The 13,969-nt window shown below is 50.1% G+C and overlaps 1 protein-coding gene and 1 long non-coding RNA gene across 2 annotated transcripts in view; one reads left to right on the forward strand and one right to left on the reverse strand.

Annotated features, from left to right (window-relative positions):
- IGSF21 (immunoglobin superfamily member 21) overlaps positions 1 to 13,969 on the forward strand; it is a 234,752-nt gene that overhangs the window by 39,944 nt on the left and 180,839 nt on the right. The gene's annotated exons all lie outside the window — the stretch shown is intronic.
- LOC116668270 lies at positions 477 to 11,016 on the reverse strand. Its single transcript, XR_004325366.1, has 3 exons — positions 11,006 to 11,016; positions 5,696 to 5,697; positions 477 to 682 (listed from the first exon to the last, which is right to left on the reverse strand). It is a non-coding gene; the product is annotated as an uncharacterized LOC116668270 (long non-coding RNA).

The following is a 13,969-nucleotide window of genomic DNA, read 5'->3' on the forward strand; positions in this document are numbered from 1 at the left end:
TGGTTCAGCTCTTCACCTGACTGACTCTGTGCTGGGTCCTGCTTCTGCCCAGAGAGAATGCACATGTATTCCTGGCCATGATGCATCTGGTGCTGAAAAAGCTTTCCTTCATAGACAGGGAGGCGTAAGTCAGAGGTGAGAGAAGAAGGGCTGAGAGGGTCCTCAGGGTGGGTCAGCTGTGAGGCGCTAGTGATGGGAAGGGGCTGGCAGGTGGAGGTGTCACTCATGCTTCCTGTGAGTCCCAGCTGAGGCTGATAGAGTTAAGAGGTCAGGACCATTATATTTACTCTTCCTCCAGGCAGCCCTCCAGGACCTTTCCAGATTCTAGCCAGTCTCAAGGGCTTCCAGGAAGTCCTTTCTCTAAGAAGGGAGAGGAAAGAGTAGAGGAAAGAAGGGGACAGGAGGAGAGGGGGAAATGTCAGGTCAGGGGATGGGAGAGGATGAACTTTGGCCACACAAGGCAGCTCCATTTTCTTTGACCCTAAACGGCTTAGCTTATGTTGTTCCCACCTGGAATGTACCCGATCTTCACTCTTCCTTATGTTCTTTAAGTTCTAGCCCAGAAGCCACTGCTCTGCCTCCCTGCTCCTCCTCACCCATTACCCCTGCTCCTTGGGTTCCATGGCACTTCGCATGAGCCTGGATTTTGTCCTTATCTTTGTCATCTGCACCACTTCCCACACTGTGACCACTGGAAGCCAGGGGCTGGCTTTTCACCCAGCACAGGAGGCGGCGCGGAGAGACCCTCCCTCAAGCGTGGAAGTTGTTTGAGGGCTGACCCGAGTCTCAGCCTGGGCTCTGCCACCTTGGGGCCCTGCGACCTCTGATGGGCCATTAGCCTCTCCAGGCCTCTGCTCCTTCATCTGTAAAATGGAGATAATAATGCCTGCTCTGTAGGGTTGCTCTGGGAATAGAATCCAGCATCTGTGTATGATGAGCTTGGAACTTGTTAAAGATTCATCATACGTAGCTATGGAACAGATAAAGGGGGGCCCGGCCCAGGCCAGCCGGCCCATCCCTCCGAGGGCAATTCTGCTGGGCTCCCAGAGGGGAAGGGCACAAGGCATGTGGGGTCCAGGGTTTCCAAAGAGCTAGGTGCCTGACAGAGGGATGCAGCCCCTCTTCAAAACAAGTTCCAGGGACCAGCTTGGCAATCCTGAAATCAAGGAAGACTGACTCAGGCTCGGGGGCTGATGTGGAGTCCGGGGAGCACCTTGAGTGGGGCAGCGACAGGCTGGAGGAAGGCAAGCCAGTGTCCCTCGGTCAGTCCTGGAGGCCCAGGTGCAGCTGAGCGTTCCCTGAGGCCTGGGCAGTTACCTTGGGCGAGCCTCGCTCCCAGCCCCCCTCCAGGGTGAGGAAAGGGAAGCTAATAACTATGGTCGGCCGGGGACGCCTGGAGCTTAATTGATTAATGTTGGTACGTGTTTTGACGGGCCCAGATGCAGTGCTGGCGAAAGGTGAAGTATTAATACATATAATATATAATTATGATGTACCACCGGCCTGGCAGCCTGTGTAAATAGTTACCCAGCTGGGAACTAATCCGGGGAAGTGGGCCCGGGCTGCTTGCAGGCCCCTCTGACACAGCAGGCCAGCTTCCACCCTGTCGGGAGGGACTGGGCTCTGCCTGGCCTTGCCCACTGCTGGGTGGGAGAGGGTCACTGCCAGGGCCTTCAGGAACCAGACCTTTAAAGAGGCATTTGCCAGGGAAGGAAGGAGACCGGGGTCGGCTGAGCGCTCACTCCTGCCTAAGTGCTGTGCACACACCTCCCACTTCAGGCTCCTAGCTGCATGTTATCCTCTCCTCTTTGCAGATGAGGGAACAAGTTCAGAGAGGATCAGTAACTTGCTTAAGGATGTACAGCACATGGGTGACAGAGCTGGGCTTCAAATCCAGGCCCACCTGAGTGTTATTTCTAGGAAGGCAAGACCAAGGCCATGAGTCCCACCTCGTGACCCCCTATAATGAGGGTCCTAAGGGCGGTCTATAGCATCCTGGGTCTCTCTCCCTAATGTAACCCAAAAGTTTAGTAATGAGATTTTATAAAAAGAGTTTGGGGAAGACCCCAAGCAACTGTAGGTTTCCCTAACAGCCAGCTGTGGGGCTTTTGTCTCTGAGTATATATTGTCCAGGAAGCAGAGCATGGCCAGGAGCTAACATCGATGTCAGAGGCAGTAGATGTGAGGGGAGGAGGTGGGCAAAGGGGGAACTGAGACCTGGGGTCGAAAAGACATTCAGATTCCAAAGAGCTTTCAACAGCCCTGGCTACCCTGCTATGTCTTCCCAGTCCCAAACCAAGGCTCCCCAGCCGTCCGCCCTTCTCTGCCCCTCAGAGGACTTGTGTGGAGGTGAAGGAGGCGTCGAGTGCCTTCCGGGAGCTCTAATGCTGCCTCACTGTCTGTCCCCGTCCTGGGCAGGAGCAGAACCCCACCATGGTGACTCACCTGCCTGGAGGTCTCTGGAAAGTCCTAGTTCACCACGTCTTTCCAGGACCCTGGACCTCACCCTGCAGCCCCAACCCGGGCACTGCCCTGGCAGGGGAATTCATTTGTCTCTGTGAGCCTCTGTCTTCTTCCCAGTGCCAGCTGCCCTGGCTTCTTGCCTCCCAGCCAGGACTTCAGCAACGTTGCAAGTCAGGCTCTTCTTCCTCCCGGGCTGCAGCTGCTAATGGGATGCTAAGTGCCTATTTTGCAGATGAGGAAATTGCAATTAAGAAAGGTTAAGTAACTTTCCTGGGGTCACATATTTGGTTTGCCTGATTCCAAACACCATGATTTTCCCACTCCATTAGATTGCCTCTTTGATGGATGGAGCTTCTGGGCAGGGGCTGTTACCCCATCAGAACCAGGGGCTGTTACCCCATCAGAACCAGGGCTCCCCTAGGGAAAGGGCTGAGTCTCCTCCATCAGAGTAGGCATTTACCCATTTGGGGAATTCTCTCTCTCCCACTAGACTGTGAGCTTCCCAAGGGCAGAGGTTGTACACCTCCCATATGCCTGGGACCCTCCAAAGGTAGGACCTGTGTCTCCCCCATCAGATTAGGAATTACCCTCTTGTAGGATTTCTTCTCCCTCATCAGACTGGGAGCTCCTTGAGGACAGACTTCAATGCCTCCACCATCAGACTAGGAGCTCCCTGAGGGCAGGGGCGAGTCTGAAGTCCCTTGGTGTCTCTGTGTGCCCTTCACCCCACCTCACCTCCAACTTTAGGACACCCTGCCTATGGCATCCCTGACCCTGGCTGCGTCCTGCGCAGGGACTCACCCTCAGCCTGAGCAGAAGCTGCCAACAGGCCGCTAAGCCACAGTACACTCCAGGCATTAATTAGTGCTGCCGCTGTTAAGTGTTTCTTCCCATTTATGCAAATCAGTGAGGTAAGAGGCATATAATGAAGTGTTTGTGGTTTAATACTGTGCGGTAGGAAGGAAGATGAATTTTAATTACTGGCTCCTAATTGGATGGACGGCTTGTTAATATCCTTCTGATGGGTTGTTGGAGCTGGTGCTGCCCACCCACCCAGGTCAGGATGTCTGCGGACCCGCCGCAGGCCGGCGCAGTCTAACAGTGCCTCCGGGAGCCTTTCTGCCTGCCCTTGCTCAGGGGTCATGCTGGGAGTTTTTCTGCCTTTGCCTTTGGAATTCCCGTAGAGGCTTGTAATTTCCCTCTCTCTCTACGCCTTTTGCAGGGGCCTGGAGCTTGTGTGTCACGTGCTTACTGTGTGACCTTGGACAAGTCACTTCCCCTCTCTGAGCCTTGTGTGCTTCAGGCTAAGCGCTGAAGAGAATATGGATGAGGGGCAGCTGGAAACTGTCAGGGTTGGACAGTTAGGAGAGGATTTTCAGAACAGGGAAAGTTCTGAAAGATACTTAGCATCAAGAGACGAAGAGAGAACAGCCCAGGAAAGGACTCTGGAGGAGAGAGGAATGCAGGCTGTCTGGGAGAGTTGGGAGAGGGGTGCTGAGGACAATCTCCTCCCACTCATCCTTCAGGCTCTGCTTAGGCGGCTCCTCCTCCCAGAACTTCCTCTGACCCCTGAGATCCCTGGGTTGAGGGGCCCTGCACTGGGTTTGATGGAAGACTGCTGGATTTGATGTCTTCTCTGGTACCCCCGCCCCCTCCATTATAGTGTCTGTCACTCGGTTCTGTCACTGCACATTTAGCATGCATCCCTCCCCACTCAGACTGTGAGCTCCACGGGGGATGGGGCTAATCTGCTTGTTTGTCCTGTGTCCTGGTGTCCAGCACAGTTCTGGGACCCTTTGTTCATCCGAGATCAATTTGTTCAGTGAAAGAATGATCAGTAAGTGGGACCAGGTTCAGACTGGACCTGTCTGCTAAAGCTACTCCAAGGCAGGGTTGAGTTTAGATTCTGGAGAAAAAAGGTAATAGGGAGCCATGGAGGACTCTAAATAGGGAGCTGATGAAATGCTGTGATAAATGGCATCTTCATGGGTCCCCTCTGACTCCTCTCCCAGTCGCTTTCCTTTTGAGCATCCAAAGCTTGACATGATCCCAGGTCATCAGATGACACATTTAGAAGTGTTTATGGATCTTCTGGAACGGGTAGGCTGTGAGCGAGAATTGGGAAAGGCCTACCTAGAGGAAGAGAAGAAAATCCTTCTCACCAAAATTTCACCAAATTGGCTTGAGGAGTGTTATAAACAGGTAGAAAAGTTGCCACCGAGGTTCCTATGAATATCCAGAGCCATCTCCTCAGTAAAGCATGAGTTTGAACCCACCTTTGGGACTTAACCAGCTTTGTAGTTTTTCTGAGCCTCAATAGACTAATCTGTAAAATGGGCTAAACCTACTTTACAGGGTATTTTGAGAGAATAGATGACAAAGTATTTCAAACAGTCAGCGTAGTGCCCAGCACATAATAAGTGTTCAACAAATGGTAAATGTTATAACTATTAGATCTCCAACAATGAGAAAGAGAGAGAGAGATAGAGAGAAGAGGTGATTGAAGGAGACCTGACTTAACTCTCCTGGGTGCAGCTTCCTGGTGAGAAGCACAGGTGTTTGACTTAAGACACAGCTGCAGACACCTACTCAATTTCTAGTTGGGTGACCTTGCATAAATGTCCCTCTCTAAGTCATAATTACTTTATTGGCAAAATGGGGATCATATAGTACCTACTCTTAGGGCCTGGGGAGGTTTGAATGAGGAAACACAGTGGAAACACTTGGCACTCAGTGCAGCCATTCAGCATGCTGGACAGCTGCCCCTGCCCTGGTGGTTATCACCCATTGACAGGGTGAAAAGCAAGTCACTTTCACCTTCTGAACTTAGCTTCCTCGCTCTATTTGGGATGGCAGCCTCCAGACAGAATCATTGCAAAGCCAGCAGAAGGGGTCTATGCCAGTCTTCCTAAATTGTAAAATGCAGACCAATGCAGGCTTGGAGGGTTGAGATCACAGAGGGTGTGGTGGCTGTTCCTACAAGCTTTCTGGGCTGGGCCAAGTGGGAAGGGGCTGTGACCTCATGCATCCCCTCTACCCATGTAGATATTGGGAAAGAATCATGAGTGCAGGAGCCCAGCTGCAAAGCCGTGAGCCTCTGGATTTCCAGGGACTGGCAGGGGAGGCTTGTGGGCTGGGGTTTGGCCTCCTGGGCTTGCCCTTGAGCTCAGCAAACTCCTCTACCTTGGGGGTCAAGGAAAGGAAAGGACTCTGTCTTCCCTGCTCTCAACACTCCTGCCTTCCTCTTCTCCACCCAGAGTCCCTGCAAGGCCATCCAAACTCCACTGGGCTGAGGGGAGAGGAACAATCAGCATTTATGGGACACCTGCTGTATATGGCAGGCTCTCTTCTAAGCACTGCTGTCACCCCAAGCTGCAGATGAGGAAACTGAGGTGGCTTGTGGGAGGTGGCACCATGAATAAACGTCCCATTTGGTATGCCAGCCCAGGTCCATCTTACTGCAGTGCTGTGCAATCTCCTCTGGGCCTGCAGACACCTACTCAATTTCCAGAAGTATACACGGGACCCACAAAGCCTTATTTACCTTCATCCCAGCCCACGTTCCCGGGGCTAATTGGGCAGAGGCAGAGGCAGCTGTTCAGAATGCAAGTGCCTCTTCCAAATGCCCCACTGGTGACAGGAGAACAAACAAGGCTGCGCCCTCAGGAATCCACTAGCTGTGAGGCCTGCCAGGGCTTATAAAGGATAGAAAAACTATGAAACAAATGTTAGAAAAACATTTGTTTGAAAGGAAAGCTGATGCCAGACAGATGTGCTCCTAACTCACACTGCAACTGTTTAATGTGGTAGAAAGAGGCTCTGTCCTTGTGTTCAGGGGCCAAATATTTATTAAGCTTTTACTGCTAGGAATTGGCAAAGTGATGGGACCAAAGGCACAGAAGCTTTGGAATCAAGCAGATGAGGCAGGACCGGGTTTGCATCCCAGCGTCCCTTCTGAGTGCTGTGTAACCTTGGGCCTGTTCCATAACCTCTCAGAACTTCAATTTTCTCAAATGCAAAAGAGAATCATCATACCTACCTCATAGGGTTTATTAATATATCTTAGTGACTTAGCATGGGTCCTGACATATAGTAGGTCTCAGTACACGTTCATTCCGTTCCCCGTATTACAGAAGCTTTAGCAAGCTAAGGGTATGAAACTTACCAGTGTTTGCCCTACAGACCAGGTTCATAGGAAGGAGTGCTTTCCAGAAAGGATGACAAAAAGCAAGGTCCTGAAGGCAGGAGGGCTAGATCTCAGAAGAGTCTTTGGACTCCAGGGCTAGGAGGGACCAAGAAAAGAAAGGTCAGGGGCTTAGGGAGACCCGTGATGGTGTCACCTTGTAGGAGGGGTCTGTCTGTGTGGTAGGTGGAGAGTGAATTGAAGTTGGTTCGCAGGATGTGGATTTGGGGAGGTTACCTTAGATTCTTGATCCCCTGTGCTGACTCTTAGCAGCTGAAAAGGTCTCGGGTTTGGGGGGCACTGCAGCAGAGACTGGTGCCACATTCTGGGATCAGAAGTCCCGAGTGCCAAGCTTGGCTCTGCTGGTGATTAGCTACTGACCTTCAACAAGACTGCTTCACTTCTCTGAGGCTGTTTCCTAAATTCCTAAATGGATGATCATAATACTTACCTTGTAGGGTTGTTGCAAAAAAAAAAAAAAAAAAAAAAGTAAGTGCCAGGCAGGTGGTAAGTGCTGAATGAGTGGTGATCATTATCCTGTTGTTGGTGTTGGTGTCGCAGGGGGAGGTCGGAGGATGAGTTGAAAATGAATGAAGGCAGATGAGCAGGCGGAGGGGTGACTGCGTGCAGGATGGGAGGTTAGGTGGATCTGTATCTAAACCTTCATTTCCTTGGCAGTGGGAGGAGAATCTTTCATGTGAACCTAGCTCATTTGCCCAGGGCTGGGGCAGCTCTCTAAGGCTCTGGACAAGCTGCACAGGTATCTTTCATGCACATTGGCCTCAGTTTCCCCAGCAGGAGGCAAGGCTCCTGAAAAAGCCTATACGTTCCATCCACTCAACTTTGTGTTGAAGACCTGCACTTTGCCAGCTTCTCTGAAATACCATTGGTGCAGCCAGCTTTGATGGGTAGGGAAACACATCCCCCTCCACTCTGGGGCAGAAGAGGGGAAGGGATGGAGATGGTGGAAATGTTCATCTTCTTTGACTTCATGATCTGATGACAGCTTGGGGCACTTACTGGGTTAAGGGTGGAGATCATACCTTCTAAGGCCAGTATCAGGGTTCAGGATCTAACAGCAGATATTTTTCGATTCTTGAAAGTTTATTTAGTTACATGAAAAGGGAAATGCAGTGATAGCCATTATTTATATCCATCCAGTTTAGTTGCTGACTTGAATCACTTTATTGAAAAGAAGGAAAGAACATGAAAGGAAGTACAGGATCCACAAATATGAGACCACCCCATGGCTGGCACATTGATGGATGACAGTGGCAACAACAATAACAATAATAGAACAATGCTAGCCCTCTCTCTTTAGCACTCTACGTGGGATGTGCTATTACTATTTCCTTTATAGGGGAAGAAACGGAGGCACAGACAGAGCAAATAACTGCCCAAGTTTAAATAGCTGAAAAGTGCCAGATATGGGATTTGAAACCAGATTTAACTGACTTTAGAGCGCACATTTTTCCTTTTCTTTCCTCCTCCCTCTCTTTCTTCTCTCTTTCTTTCCTTCTTTCTTTCAATTGAATATTGCCAAATCACCCTCTATAGAGTTGTCCAACATATACTCCCACCAGCCTCATTGGAGGGTCCCTCCCTAGTCTCCCACAGTTTTGCCAAATGCGGTATTAGCAAACCTTTGGAAATGTGGTCCACCTGATAAGTGAAAGATGATACCTCAGTGCAGTTTTATCATGAATGAGGTTGAGCTTCTTCTCCTATGTTTATGAGCCATTTGTATTTTCTTTTCTGGTGAATATCTATCATATTCTTTGCCCATTTTTAATGTTGGTTTGTTGGTCTTTTTCTTATTGATTTCTAGGAACTTTTTATATATTAAGGATATAATTTGTAATAGGAAACTATTCGTTTGCTAGAGCTGCCATAACAAAATATTATATACTGGGTGGCATCCACAACAGAAGCTTATTTTCTTATAATTCTTGAGGCTAGAAGTCCAAGATCAAGGTGCTGGTGTGTTTGGTTTTTTCTGAGGGCTCTCTCTTTGGCTTGCAGATGGCTACCGTCTCACTGTGTCCTCACATAATCTTTCTGCTGTGCATGCATTCCTATTGTCTGTTGTGTGTCCAAATTTCCTCATCTCATAAGGATTAGGACTTACCCTAAAGGCTCTATTTCAGCTTAATCACCTCTTTAAAGGACACTGTCTCCAAATACAGTCACATTTTGAGATACTGTGTGTGAGGGCTTCCACATATAAATTTTGAAGGGACACAATTCAGCCCATAACACAGTCCTATGTATTTTTTTTTTTCAGTTTATCTTTTTTTTTTTTTTTCAAAGCTTTACTTGAATGCTTTTTTCTCACTCTGTCATAAAGCCTCCTCGGATTCCTAAATTTGAATATCTACAGTCTGGTCTTATCCAGAAAATGGAGTGTTTATCTTTGCCCCAGCCCCCTAATTTTTCTTCTGGGACAGTGTGGTCCAGGATGTGGCCGACTTTGGGACCACTTTGACCTGGCCTGAAGTCCTGGCACTTTATACAGCAGCAGGGTGACCTTAGGCCAGTCACTCTATCCGAGTCTCCGTCTCGCTTCTATAAATGAAACTAATAATAGCTAGCTGGCAGGGTTGCTCTGAGGATAAAATGAGATGATGTCTATAAAACGTCTGGCCCATGACAGGGGCTCAGTGTGCTGTAGCTGTTATGATTTTCTTTATGAATAAAGGCTCATTTATCAGGCATCCAGTTATACATGCCGGGAGTGAGGGGAGGGGGACACAGAGGTGAGTGTGTCCAGGTCTTTGCTCTCAGGGATTCAGTCTGGAGGGGCAGCTGGAATACCTGGGCCAGGCCCCGTTGTTCTTCAAAGCTGAAATGGGAAAGGGAGGCATTCATGGATGTGCTGGCATGTATTTGAGCCTTGAAAGTGGAGGAGAATTTCTGTAGGTGGAAAATGAGGGGTGGAGGGAGGTCATTGCTGGGTGTGGGGAGGATCTGGTTATGCTCAAGGGCAGGGGCAGGAAATACAGACCACCTTTACAGGTGGTCTCCCCTTCCATCTGGGGTGGGGGCATCTGGAATGAATGAGAGTGGTTGGAAGTGGGAGGCAGCGGGAGCATCTGTTGGGGAAACAGAACCCTGTCACCTGAAACAAGCAGACCACGTGAGTGTTTGGTGTGTCTGATCATGAGACTGTACGTGCGTGCTGAGGGACCGACCACATGAGTGGGCAGATGTTGTTCGAGTTCCACATCAGTGCCCCCCGGGTCAATCACAGGCAGACCAGCTGAGGCCGAGCTTGCAGTAAGGGAGGGTGCTGCCTGGCACAGACTGCGAATGACCCAGGAGGGGTGCATCCCAAGTAGGAGTAAAGGATGACCAAAGACATCGCAGGACGGTGAGGACTGGTCCAAGGCCCGAACTGGCTTGAGGTGGCTTAGTGAGACAACGGAAGGAAAGAACTTCAGTGCCTGGCACTTTATCTCATCTAATTCTTGCTTCAAATCTGCAAAGTACATATTATTGACCCTACTGTACCGAGGAGGAAACTGAGGCTCAAAAAGGTGAATGTTTTCCCACAATCAAATTAAGGAATAGATAGAGGAGCTGGGCTTCGAAGCTGGGGTGCCTGCAGTCCTCCCCGTGCACCCTTGTGCTGGTCAGAAACGGTCTCAGATGGGGGTGGCTCTGATGCAAGCGATCCTCATGTCAGGGTTCTGTGCCCCCAACCGTCTGCCTTGCTGAACCCCCTCCTTGCCCACGGAGAATGGATTTGGTGAAGCCAGCATGGGGTTATGATGTGACTTCTCGACCCCTTCCTTAGGAGAAAGGGACACCTTCCTTTCCATGTGTTGCTGGACCTCACTTTGTACCCTCACCCTCTTGATCTTCTGGGGATGAACATATACTGGGCCTCACCTTTCCCCCTATCCCTGCTGATGCAGGGGAGAGGAAGCGTCCCCTGGTGAACGCTCTCTGTTCCCCACAGCAAGAGGGGCTGGGTGGCCAGCACCCTCTCCCTCTCCATGGGGCCCCAGGTGCCACTCTGAATTATTTTGTTTGACTGCAGATCTCAGGGCCAGGTCTCCTCCCAGTAGGGCCCTGATTCTTCTCTCTGTTCACCAATTCAGCCAAACACCTTCATCTCATCTGTGGTAGCAACATCTGCTCTACTTTTAAAGTTCACATTCATGGGAAGAGACCAAGCAGCTTAGCATCACGGTCCAGAATGTCTCCCAGGGGCGAGGGGAGACCTTGAGAGTTCAGCGCCCCCCCCCCACCCGGTGCCTTTGGGATGGAGGCAGGTTGAAGATGCAGTAAACCCTCTGAACTCCAGCGAGGGTCTCCGCTGCTGCCAGAGCCCCTCCACGTCCCTCTGCCCGCCACGGAAGAGCATCTAGCCGTTAATGTATATATAATAACCCTTAAACACTGCCATTAAGTCACCTCTCATTCTTTTAAACTACCCAGGAAGGGAATTCAGGGTGATATATGGAGGCTTTTATGGCTGGTACTGGGCAGCGTAAGGACTTAGCAGCACAATGAACACACATATTGTTGCATAAATAAGAGTCGCTGTGATATCAAAGCATCACTCAGATCTGCGTCCGGGCTTCTTAGCAGCCCAGTGCCCTCCTCCCTGCATCCGGAGTCACCAGCGCTTGGCGAGGGGCACTGAGGACAGAGGGACTGGCCCAGAGCTGGACCACTGGGTTCCCGTGTGCTGCCACCGCTGGATACCCAGGAGACCCTGTCACTCTATGTCCCCCACTCCTTCTTTTTTGAACTCAGTCTTTTCTCCAATTACCCTGTTGCATGAGGGGCAGGGATGGCAGAGGAAAGGCATGGCCGTACATGGTAATTAACCTACTACGTGCCAGGCACTCTGTGTTTTCTCATCAGATCCTTGATTATACCCTTGATTTCGCCTGCTTACAGCTGAAGAAATCCAGTAACGGGCCCAAGGATTTGAACCTGGTCCCCGTGCCTGGTGTTGGACAGCATCTGCAGGACACTCAAGGCTCTGGTGTGGGGACTAGGGGTGGGGGCTGGGGCTGGTGCTGGGGGGCAGCTCTGAGGGTGCTGAGGACCCCCAAGATGGGAGCAGGGAAGCAAGCGTTCCAGAGCTTTTCTCTGGGTTTGCAGGCAAGGATACGGTGCTCACACGGGCAGTGCATTCACGTGAGAGCAAGTGGACAGTGTTAATATTTAATGAGCGATGATGGCTGTGAGGGAATTGCTGTTTACTCAGCGGTTCTCCCCATCCTCCCTCAGCCGGGGTTTCAGGACCCAGGCAGGGTCCTGATGGCCCAAGCAGACCCACCCGATCCCCCGGGGATCAGGTCCCTACAGGCAGGACTCACATCAAGGCACAGGTTAAGCAGCTTCTTGTGCTTGGTCCAGCATTAGGTGCTGGGGGCGGGGCAAGTGCAGAGCGCCGTGCAGTCAAGTCGCCGTGCTTGGGGAATTCCATTTTCGCCCCGGAGCAGCTGAAGACAAAGCCCAGGCAATATTTCTTCCCTCTTCTTTTCCTCTAATCCTCTTCTTCCTCTCTTTCCAGCACCAATTGAGATGCCAGCCTTTAGACAGGGGCCTCCTGCTCTTTCAAAGAGCATTTATAAAGACAGCCCAAGAGTTCAAGAGCTAACGCCACTTTGGCACGAGACCTCAGGGAGGCCATCCACTTCCTCTGCTGCTTCCACTAACTTGAGGGCGATGGGGGCACAGGAGGCCAAGTTAGCGAATATTCTTGCTTGTGGCTGGAGCCCCTGTCTCCCCCAGCCCAGGGAAGAGGTTTTCACTGGCAGTTAGTTATGCCTGATTAGTAAAACTGGAAGATAAGCTTATTGCCATGGTCTATGGGCTGCTTGTTTGGTAGGGAGAGCGAGCTTTCAAATCACCGAGTCTGGGGATGGGGGAAAGGGATTATAAATGGGGATCCTGGTACTAGAGGGCTTGGGGTCCACATAAGGGTGCTTGGTGCTAGAGGTAAGCTGCTAGTCTAGTGGGGATGGCAGACGAATCTGAAAATATGTGGACTGTAAGACAGGAGTGGAGCATGGTCTTTATGAGTGTGGGTGGGGGATACCTTACTCTGCAGAAGGTGGGACCAGGAGAGGTTAAACAGAGCAGATGTGGCAGTAAGGCATCACAGGACATGGTTAAGGGCACAGACCTTGGGGTCAGATAACACTTTGTTCAAACCCAGGTTCTGTCACAATCCCCAGCACACAGTAGGCACCTGGGACATGGTAGTGCTGATGCTGGAAAAGGCAGGGAAAGGCATTCCAGTTAGAAGGAACAGCCTGGGCAAAGGCATAACTGAACCCAGATGCTACATTTGGGGATCCTATACCAGGATTGGGATTAGCAGATACAAACGACTATATACAGAATAGATAAACAAGAAGGTCCTACTGTATAGCACAGGAAACTATATTCAATAGCTTGTAATAACATATAATGAAAAAGAATATGAAAAGAATGTGTATATGTATAACTGAATTGCTATGCTGTACACCAGAAACTAACACAACATTGTAAATCAACTATACTTCAATTTAAAAAAAGATGCAATGACAGAGGACTAGGTAGGGAGGTGAGAAATAGAGGTTGGGGATCAGACATCTAGATAAGGAACGTGGTCTTATGTTATTGGCAAAAGGAAGCCAATGACCATTTTTGAGAAAATTCTCGAATAAGACCTGTGGATCCTGAACACTTGCTGGCTGGCTACAAAGGACCCATTTGGGATGATACATAAAAATACAGACTCTCACTTCTAAAGAGTCTGATTCATATGTATTGAATGCCTTTTACTTGCTTTTATTCTATGTGCTTTTTTTTTAACCTCATATAATCATTACAACAACCTGATGGGAATAGATACTGTTATTATTCCCATTTTACAGGTGGGGAAAGTAAAGCACAGAGAGGTTAAGTAACTTGATCAAGTTGCAAGCAGCAATTGCCAGGACCAGGATTTGAACCCAGGCTGCCTTACTCCAGAGCCTGTGCCCTTAACCACTCTCTACCCTGGCTCTCATGCAGCCTGGGGAAGTCATACTTTACTGGGCATCACCGACCACTGTGATTCCAACAGGCTGCAGATTTGGGACCCACTGGCATCGTCTAGGAGTGTCTTTGCATTCAGAGAGGGGAGAGAACAGAGTAGGAAGGGCTATTCCATCAGGAAGGGCTTCCTGGAGGAGGTGGACTTGAGAGTCCACCTCTAGGGTACACTTGAGGGTCCAGGCTGAGGTGGATGCAGGAAATCAGGGAGGAGGGCATTCTGGGTAGGAGGCAGAGCATGAACAAAAGCAGAAAGGACAGACTTGCAGGCCAACAGGG

Source organism: Camelus ferus, chromosome 13 (assembly GCF_009834535.1).
Source record: "Camelus ferus isolate YT-003-E chromosome 13, BCGSAC_Cfer_1.0, whole genome shotgun sequence".
Lineage (NCBI taxonomy): Eukaryota > Metazoa > Chordata > Mammalia > Artiodactyla > Camelidae > Camelus > Camelus ferus.